The sequence below is a fragment of the Ovis canadensis genome, chromosome 18 (assembly GCF_042477335.2).
Source record: "Ovis canadensis isolate MfBH-ARS-UI-01 breed Bighorn chromosome 18, ARS-UI_OviCan_v2, whole genome shotgun sequence".
In the NCBI taxonomy this organism is placed as follows: Eukaryota; Metazoa; Chordata; class Mammalia; order Artiodactyla; family Bovidae; genus Ovis; species Ovis canadensis.
In genome coordinates, this window is record NC_091262.1 from 9,156,280 (window position 1) to 9,164,944 (window position 8,665).

Sequence of the window (8,665 nt, forward strand, 5' to 3'; positions counted from 1 at the left end):
TCGATCCTCGGCTTGAACGTCAAGGCAGTGCAGAGAAAACAGGTTCCTCTGGAATGGACTGACACATCTGGGGGACACTTGGAATGGTGGCAAGACCCTGGAGTTCCTCTCGCCTTTCCTGGGGAGAGCGCCTCCTCTTGAGATGCGACTGGAACGCCGGGAATTCTTTCCCTACGAAACAGGGAAAGGATCCCTCATCTCGAGCTAGGAGGCGGAATCGGGGCTCCTCTGTATGTGTGCGGGACCCTTGTGCTTCCTATCGAGTGGAGACGGGTATGTCGGGGAACTTCTTGAGTTGCAGCAAGGGTGTGAAGGACCCTTTGGAAGTTCCAGTGGTTAGATGTGATTAGCCTCGAGAAGCCTCAGCGGAAATGGGCCTCATCTCGCCAGGAGGGCAAAACCTCCTGGATTTTCTCGAGTTGCGGCAGGTGCTCTCGACTTACGACGGGGACCTCAGGGACCCGCTCTGGTGGCCTCAGGAAAGCCCAGTCCTCATGCGAGTTCCTCGGGGGCCTCTCGGGCTTCCTCTCCCGTCGATGCCGGGGCCTAAGACCTTGTGTGGAGTCGGGGCCGGAACCTGAGGATTCCTCTCCAGAGCTGACATGGATCTTGGGGTACTTCTGGAGTCTCCCCAGGGGAGTCAGTCCTCGTCTCGAATGCAGACATGCACTTGCGCTTTCCTCCAGAGCGGTAGCAGCAGTGTCATGCAGTCCGCCGAGTGGAGCAAAGGATCTATGGTTTTCCCTCGAGTCTTTCCCACGAGGCTTTCCCACGAGGCTTTCCCACAGGGCTGTCCCACGTGCACACGTGGTGGGAGTCGATCCTCGGCTTGAACGTCAAGGCAGTGCAGGGAAAACAGGTTCCTCTGGAATGGACTGACCCATCTGGGGGACTCTTGGAATGGTGGCACGACCCTGGAGTTCCTCTCGCCTTTCCTGGGGAGAGCGCCTCCTCTTGAGATGCGACGGGAACACCGGGAATTCTTTCCCTACGAAACAGGGAAAGGATCCCTCATCTCGAGCTAGGAGGCGGAAACGGGGCTCCCCTGGATGTGTGCGTGACCCTTGTGCTTTCTATCGAGTGGAGACGGGTATGTCGGGGAACTTCTTGAGTTGCAGCAAGGGTGTGAAGGACCCTTTGGAAGTTCCAGTGGTTAGATGTGATTAGCCTCGAGAAGCCTCAGCGGAAATGGGCCTCATCTCGCCTGGAGGGCAAAACCTCCTGGATTTTCTCGAGTTGCGGCAGGTGCTCTCGACTTACGATGGGGACCTCAGGGACCCGCTCTGGTGGCCTCAGGAAAGGCCAGTCCCCATGCGAGTTCCTCGGTGGCCTCTCGGGATTCCTCTCCCGTCGATGCCGGGGCCTAAGACCTTGTGTGGAGTCGGGGCCGGAACCTGAGGATTCCTCTCCAGAGCTGACATGAATCTTGGGGTACTTCTGGAGTCTCCCCAGGGGAGTCAGTCCTCGTCTCGAATGCGGGCATGCCCTTGCGCTTTCCTCCAGACCGGTAGCAGCAGTGTCACGCAGTCCGCCGCGTGGAGCAAAGGATCTATGGTTTTCCCTCGAGTCTTTCCCACGAGGCTTTCCCACGAGGCTTTCCCACAGGGCGGTCCCACGTGCACACGTGGTGGGAGTCGATCCTCGGCTTGAACGTCAAGGCAGTGCAGGGAAAACAGGTTCCTCTGGAATGGACTGACACATCTGGGGGACACTTGGAATGGTGGCAAGACCCTGGAGTTCCTCTCGCCTTTCCTGGGGAGAGCGCCTCCTCTTGAGATGCGACGGGAACGCCGGGAATTCTTTCCCTACGAAACAGGGAAAGGATCCCTCATCTCGAGCTAGGAGGCGGAATCGGGGCTCCTCTGTATGAGTGCGGGACCCTTGTGCTTCCTATCGAGTGGAGACGGGTATGTCGGGGAACTTCTTGAGTTGCAGCAAGGGTGTGAAGGACCCTTTGGAAGTTCCAGTGGTTAGATGTGATTAGCCTCGAGAAGCCTCAGCGGAAATGGGCCTCATCTCGTCAGGAGGGCAAAACCTCCTGGATTTTCTCGAGTTGCGGCAGGTGCTCTCGACTTACGACGGGGACCTCAGGGACCCGCTCTGGTGGCCTCAGGAAAGCCCAGTCCTCATGCGAGTTCCTCGGGGGCCTCTCGGGCTTCCTCTCCCGTCGATGCCGGGGCCTAAGACCTTGTGTGGAGTCGGGGCCGGAACCTGAGGATTCCTCTCCAGAGCTGACATGGATCTTGGGGTACTTCTGGAGTCTCCCCAGGGGAGTCAGTCTTCGTCTCGAATGCGGACATGCACTTGCGCTTTCCTCCAGACCGGTAACAGCAGTGTCACGCAGTCCGCCGCGTGGAGCAAAGGATCTATGGTTTTCCCTCGAGTCTTTCCCACGAGGCTTTCCCACGAGGCTTTCCCACAGGGCTGTCCCACGTGCACACGTGGTGGGAGTCGATCCTCGGCTTGAACGTCAAGGCAGTGCAGAGAAAACAGGTTCCTCTGGAATGGACTGACACATCTGGGGGACACTTGGAATGGTGGCAAGACCCTGGAGTTCCTCTCGCCTTTCCTGGGGAGAGCGCCTCCTCTTGAGATGCGACTGGAACGCCGGGAATTCTTTCCCTACGAAACAGGGAAAGGATCCCTCATCTCGAGCTAGGAGGCGGAATCGGGGCTCCTCTGTATGTGTGCGGGACCCTTGTGCGTCCTATCGAGTGGAGACGGGTATGTCGGGGAACTTCTTGAGTTGCAGCAAGGGTGTGAAGGACCCTTTGGAAGTTCCAGTGGTTAGATGTGATTAGCCTCGAGAAGCCTCAGCGGAAATGGGCCTCATCTCGCCAGGAGGGCAAAACCTCCTGGATTTTCTCGAGTTGCGGCAGGTGCTCTCGACTTACGACGGGGACCTCAGGGACCCGCTCTGGTGGCCTCAGGAAAGCCCAGTCCTCATGCGAGTTCCTCGGGGGCCTCTCGGGCTTCCTCTCCCGTCGATGCCGGGGCCTAAGACCTTGTGTGGAGTCGGGGCCGGAACCTGAGGATTCCTCTCCAGAGCTGACATGGATCTTGGGGTACTTCTGGAGTCTCCCCAGGGGAGTCAGTCCTCGTCTCGAATGCAGACATGCACTTGCGCTTTCCACCAGAGCGGTAGCAGCAGTGTCATGCAGTCCGCCGAGTGGAGCAAAGGATCTATGGTTTTCCCTCGAGTCTTTCCCACGAGGCTTTCCCACGAGGCTTTCCCACAGGGCTGTCCCACGTGCACACGTGGTGGGAGTCGATCCTCGGCTTGAACGTCAAGGCAGTGCAGGGAAAACAGGTTCCTCTGGAATGGACTGACCCATCTGGGGGACTCTTGGAATGGTGGCACGACCCTGGAGTTCCTCTCGCCTTTCCTGGGGAGAGCGCCTCCTCTTGAGATGCGACGGGAACACCGGGAATTCTTTCCCTACGAAACAGGGAAAGGATCCCTCATCTCGAGCTAGGAGGCGGAAACGGGGCTCCCCTGGATGTGTGCGTGACCCTTGTGCTTTCTATCGAGTGGAGACGGGTATGTCGGGGAACTTCTTGAGTTGCAGCAAGGGTGTGAAGGACCCTTTGGAAGTTCCAGTGGTTAGATGTGATTAGCCTCGAGAAGCCTCAGCGGAAATGGGCCTCATCTCGCCTGGAGGGCAAAACCTCCTGGATTTTCTCGTGTTGCGGCAGGTGCTCTCGACTTACGATGGGGACCTCAGGGACCCGCTCTGGTGGCCTCAGGAAAGGCCAGTCCCCATGCGAGTTCCTCGGTGGCCTCTCGGGATTCCTCTCCCGTCGATGCCGGGGCCTAAGACCTTGTGTGGAGTCGGGGCCGGAACCTGAGGATTCCTCTCCAGAGCTGACATGAATCTTGGGGTACTTCTGGAGTCTCCCCAGGGGAGTCAGTCCTCGTCTCGAATGCGGACATGCACTTGCGCTTTCCTCCAGACCGGTAGCAGCAGTGTCACGCAGTCCGCCGCGTGGAGCAAAGGATCTATGGTTTTCCCTCGAGTCTTTCCCACGAGGCTTTCCCACGAGGCTTTCCCACAGGGCTGTCCCACGTGCACACGTGGTGGGAGTCGATCCTCGGCTTGAACGTCAAGGCAGTGCAGGGAAAACAGGTTCCTCTGGAATGGACTGACACATCTGGGGGACACTTGGAATGGTGGCAAGACCCTGGAGTTCCTCTCGCCTTTCCTGGGGAGAGCGCCTCCTCTTGAGATGCGACGGGAACGCCGGGAATTCTTTCCCTACGAAACAGGGAAAGGATCCCTCATCTCGAGCTAGGAGGCGGAATCGGGGATCCTCTGTATGTGTGCGGGACCCTTGTGCTTCCTATCGAGTGGAGACGGGTATGTTGGGGAACTTCTTGAGTTGCAGCAAGGGTGTGAAGGACCCTTTGGAAGTTCCAGTGGTTAGATGTGATTAGCCTCGAGAAGCCTCAGCGGAAATGGGCCTCATGTCGCCTGGAGGGCAAAACCTCTTGGATTTTTTCCAGTTGCGGCAGGTGCTCTCGACTTACGACGGGGACCTCAGGGACCCGCTCTGGTGTCCTCAGGAAAGTCCAGTCCCCATGCGAGTTCCTCGGGGGCCTCTTGGGATTGCTCTCCCGTCGATGTCAGGGCCTAAGACCTTGTGTGGAGTCGGGGCCGGAACCTGAGGATTCCTCTCCTGTGCTGACATGGATCTTGGGGTAATTCTGGAGTCTCCCCAGGGGAGTCAGTCCTCGTCTCGAATGCGGGCATGCACTTGCGCTTTCCTCCAGAGCGGTAGCAGCAGTGTCACGGAGTCCGCCGCGTGGATCAAAGGATCTATGGTTTTCCCTCGAGTCTTTCCCACGAGGCTTTCCCACGAGGCTTTCCCACAGGGCTGTCCCACGTGCACACGTGGTGGGAGTCGATCCTCGGCTTGAACGTCAAGGCAGTGCAGGGAAAACAGGTTCCTCTGGAATGGACTGACATATCTGGGGGTCTCTTGGAATGGTGGCACGACCCTGGAGTTCCTCTCGCCTTTCTTGTGGAGAGCGCCTTCTCTTGAGATGCGATGGGAACGCCGGGAATTCTTTCCCTACGAAACAGGGAAAGGATCCCTCATCTCGAGCTAGGAGGCGGAAACGGGGCTCCCCTGGATGTGTGCGGGAGACTCGTGCTTCCTCTCGAGTGGAGACGGGTATGTCGGGGAACTTCTTGACTTGCAGCAAGGGTGTGAAGGACCCTTTGGAAGTTCCAGTGGTTAGATGTGATTAGCCTCGAGAAGCCTCAGCGGAAATGGGCATCATCTCGCCTGGAGGGCAAAACCTCCTGGATTTTCTCAAGTTGCGGCAGGTGCTCTCGACTTACGACGGGGACCTCAGGGACCCGCTCTGGTGGCCTCAGGAAAGCCCAGTCCCCATGCGAGTTCCTCTGGGGCCTCTCGGGATTCCTCTCCCGTCGATGCCGGGGGCCTAAGACCTTGTGTGGAGTCGGGGCCGGAACCTGAGGATTCCTCTCCAGAGCTGACATGGATCTTGGGGTACTTCTGGAGTCTCCCCAGGGGAGTCAGTCCTCGTCTCGAATGCGGGCATGCACTTGCGCTTTCCTCCAGAGCGGTAGCAGCAGTGTCACGCAGTCCGCCGCGTGGAGCAAAGGATCTATGGTTTTCCCTCGAGTGTTTCCCACGAGGCTTTCCCACGAGGCTTTCCCACAGGGCTGTCCCACGTGCACACGTGGTGGGAGTCGATCCTCGGCTTGAACGTCAAGGCAGTGCAGGGAAAACAGGTTCCTCTGGAATGGACTGACCCATCTGGGGGACTCTTGGAATGGTGGCACGACCCTGGAGTTCCTCTCGCCTTTCCTGGGGAGAGCGCCTCCTCTTGAGATGCGACGGGAACACCGGGAATTCTTTCCCTACGAAACAGGGAAAGGATCCCTCATCTCGAGCTAGGAGGCGGAAACGGGGCTCCCCTGGATGTGTGCGTGACCCTTGTGCTTTCTATCGAGTGGAGACGGGTATGTCGGGGAACTTCTTGAGTTGCAGCAAGGGTGTGAAGGACCCTTTGGAAGTTCCAGTGGTTAGATGTGATTAGCCTCGAGAAGCCTCAGCGGAAATGGGCCTCATCTCGCCTGGAGGGCAAAACCTCCTGGATTTTCTCGAGTTGCCTCAGGTGCTCTCGACTTACGATGGGGACCTCAGGGACCCGCTCTGGTGGCCTCAGGAAAGGCCAGTCCCCATGCGAGTTCCTCGGTGGCCTCTCGGGATTCCTCTCCCGTCGATGCCGGGGCCTAAGACCTTGTGTGGAGTCGGGGCCGGAACCTGAGGATTCCTCTCCAGAGCTGACATGAATCTTGGGGTACTTCTGGAGTCTCCCCAGGGGAGTCAGTCCTCGTCTCGAATGCGGACTTGCACTTGCGCTTTCCTCCAGACCGGTAGCAGCAGTGTCACGCAGTCCGCCGCGTGGAGCAAAGGATCTATGGATTTCCCTCGAGTCTTTCCCACGAGGCTTTCCCACGAGGCTTTCCCACAGGGCTGTCCCACGTGCACACGTGGTGGGAGTCGATCCTCGGCTTGAACGTCAAGGCAGTGCAGGGAAAACAGGTTCCTCTGGAATGGACTGACACATCTGGGGGACACTTGGAATGGTGGCACGACCCTGGAGTTCCTCTCGCCTTTCCTGGGGAGAGCGCCTCCTCTTGAGATGCGACGGGAACGCCGGGAATTCTTTCCCTACGAAACAGGGAAAGGATCCCTCATCTCGAGCTAGGAGGCGGAATCGGGGCTCCTCTGTATGTGTGCGGGACCCTTGTGCTTCCTATCGAGTGGAGACGGGTATGTCGGGGAACTTCTTGAGTTGCAGCAAGGGTGTGAAGGACCCTTTGGAAGTTCCAGTGGTTAGATGTGATTAGCCTCGAGAAGCCTCAGCGGAAATGGGCCTCATCACGCCAGGAGGGCAAAACCTCCTGGATTTTCTCGAGTTGCGGCAGGTGCTCTCGACTTACGACGGGGACCTCAGGGACCCGCTCTGGTGGGCTCAGGAAAGCCCAGTCCTCATGCGAGTTCCTCGGGGGCCTCTCGGGCTTCCTCTCCCGTCGATGCCGGGGCCTAAGACCTTGTGTGGAGTCGGGGCCGGAACCTGAGGATTCCTCTCCAGAGCTGACATGGATCTTGGGGTACTTCTGGAGTCTCCCCAGGGGAGTCAGTCCTCGTCTCGAATGCGGACATGCACTTGCGCTTTCCTCCAGACCGGTAGCAGCAGTGTCACGCAGTCCGCCGCGTGGAGCAAAGGATCTATGGTTTTCCCTCGAGTCTTTCCCACGAGGCTTTCCCACGAGGCTTTCCCACAGGGCTGTCCCACGTGCACACGTGGTGGGAGTCGATCCTCGGCTTGAACGTCAAGGCAGTGCAGAGAAAACAGGTTCCTCTGGAAAGGACTGACACATCTGGGGGACACTTGGAATGGTGGCAAGACCCTGGAGTTCCTCTCGCCTTTCCTGGGGAGAGCGCCTCCTCTTGAGATGCGACTGGAACGCCGGGAATTCTTTCCAAAAGAAACAGGTAAAGGATCCCTCATCTCGAGCTAGGAGGCGGAATCGGGGCTCCTCTGTATGTGTGCGGGACCCTTGTGCTTCCTATCGAGTGGAGACGGGTATGTCGGGGAACTTCTTGAGTTGCAGCAAGGGTGTGAAGGACCCTTTGGAAGTTCCAGTGGTTAGATGTGATTAGCCTCGAGAAGCCTCAGCGGAAATGGGCCTCATCTCGCCTGGAGGGCAAAACCTCCTGGATTTTCTCGAGTTGCGGCAGGTGCTCTCGACTTACGACGGGGACCTCAGGGACCCGCTCTGGTGGCATCAGGAAAGCCCAGTCCTCATGCGAGTTCCACGGGGGCCTCTCGGGCTTCCTCTCCCGTCGATGCCGGGGCCTAAGACCCTGTGTGGAGTCGGGGCCGGAACCTGAGGATTCCTCTCCAGAGCTGACATGGATCTTGGGGTACTTCTGGAGTCTCCCCAGGGGAGTCAGTCCTCGTCTCGAATGCAGACATGCACTTGCGCTTTCCTCCAGAGCGGTAGCAGCAGTGTCATGCAGTCCGTCGAGTGGAGCAAAGGATCTATGGTTTTCCCTCGAGTCTTTCCCACGAGGCTTTCCCACGAGGCTTTCCCACAGGGCTGTCCCACTTGCACACGTGGTGGGAGTCGATCCTCGGCTTGAACGTCAAGGCAGTGCAGGGAAAACAGGTTCCTCTGGAATGGACTGACCCATCTGGGGGACTCTTGGAATGGTGGCACGACCCTGGAGTTCCTCTCGCCTTTCCTGGGGAGAGCGCCTCCTCTTGAGATGCGACGGGAACACCGGGAATTCTTTCCCTACGAAACAGGGAAAGGATCCCTCATCTCGAGCTAGGAGGCGGAAACGGGGCTCCCCTGGATGTGTGCGTGACCCTTGTGCTTTCTATCGAGTGGAGACGGGTATGTCGGGGAACTTCTTGAGTTGCAGCAAGGGTGTGAAGGACCCTTTGGAAGTTCCAGTGGTTAGATGTGATTAGCCTCGAGAAGCCTCAGCGGAAATGGGCCTCATCTCGCCTGGAGGGCAAAACCTCCTGGATTTTCTCGAGTTGCGGCAGGTGCTCTCGACTTACGATGGGGACCTCAGGGACCCGCTCTGTTGGCCTCAGGAAAGGCCAGTCCCC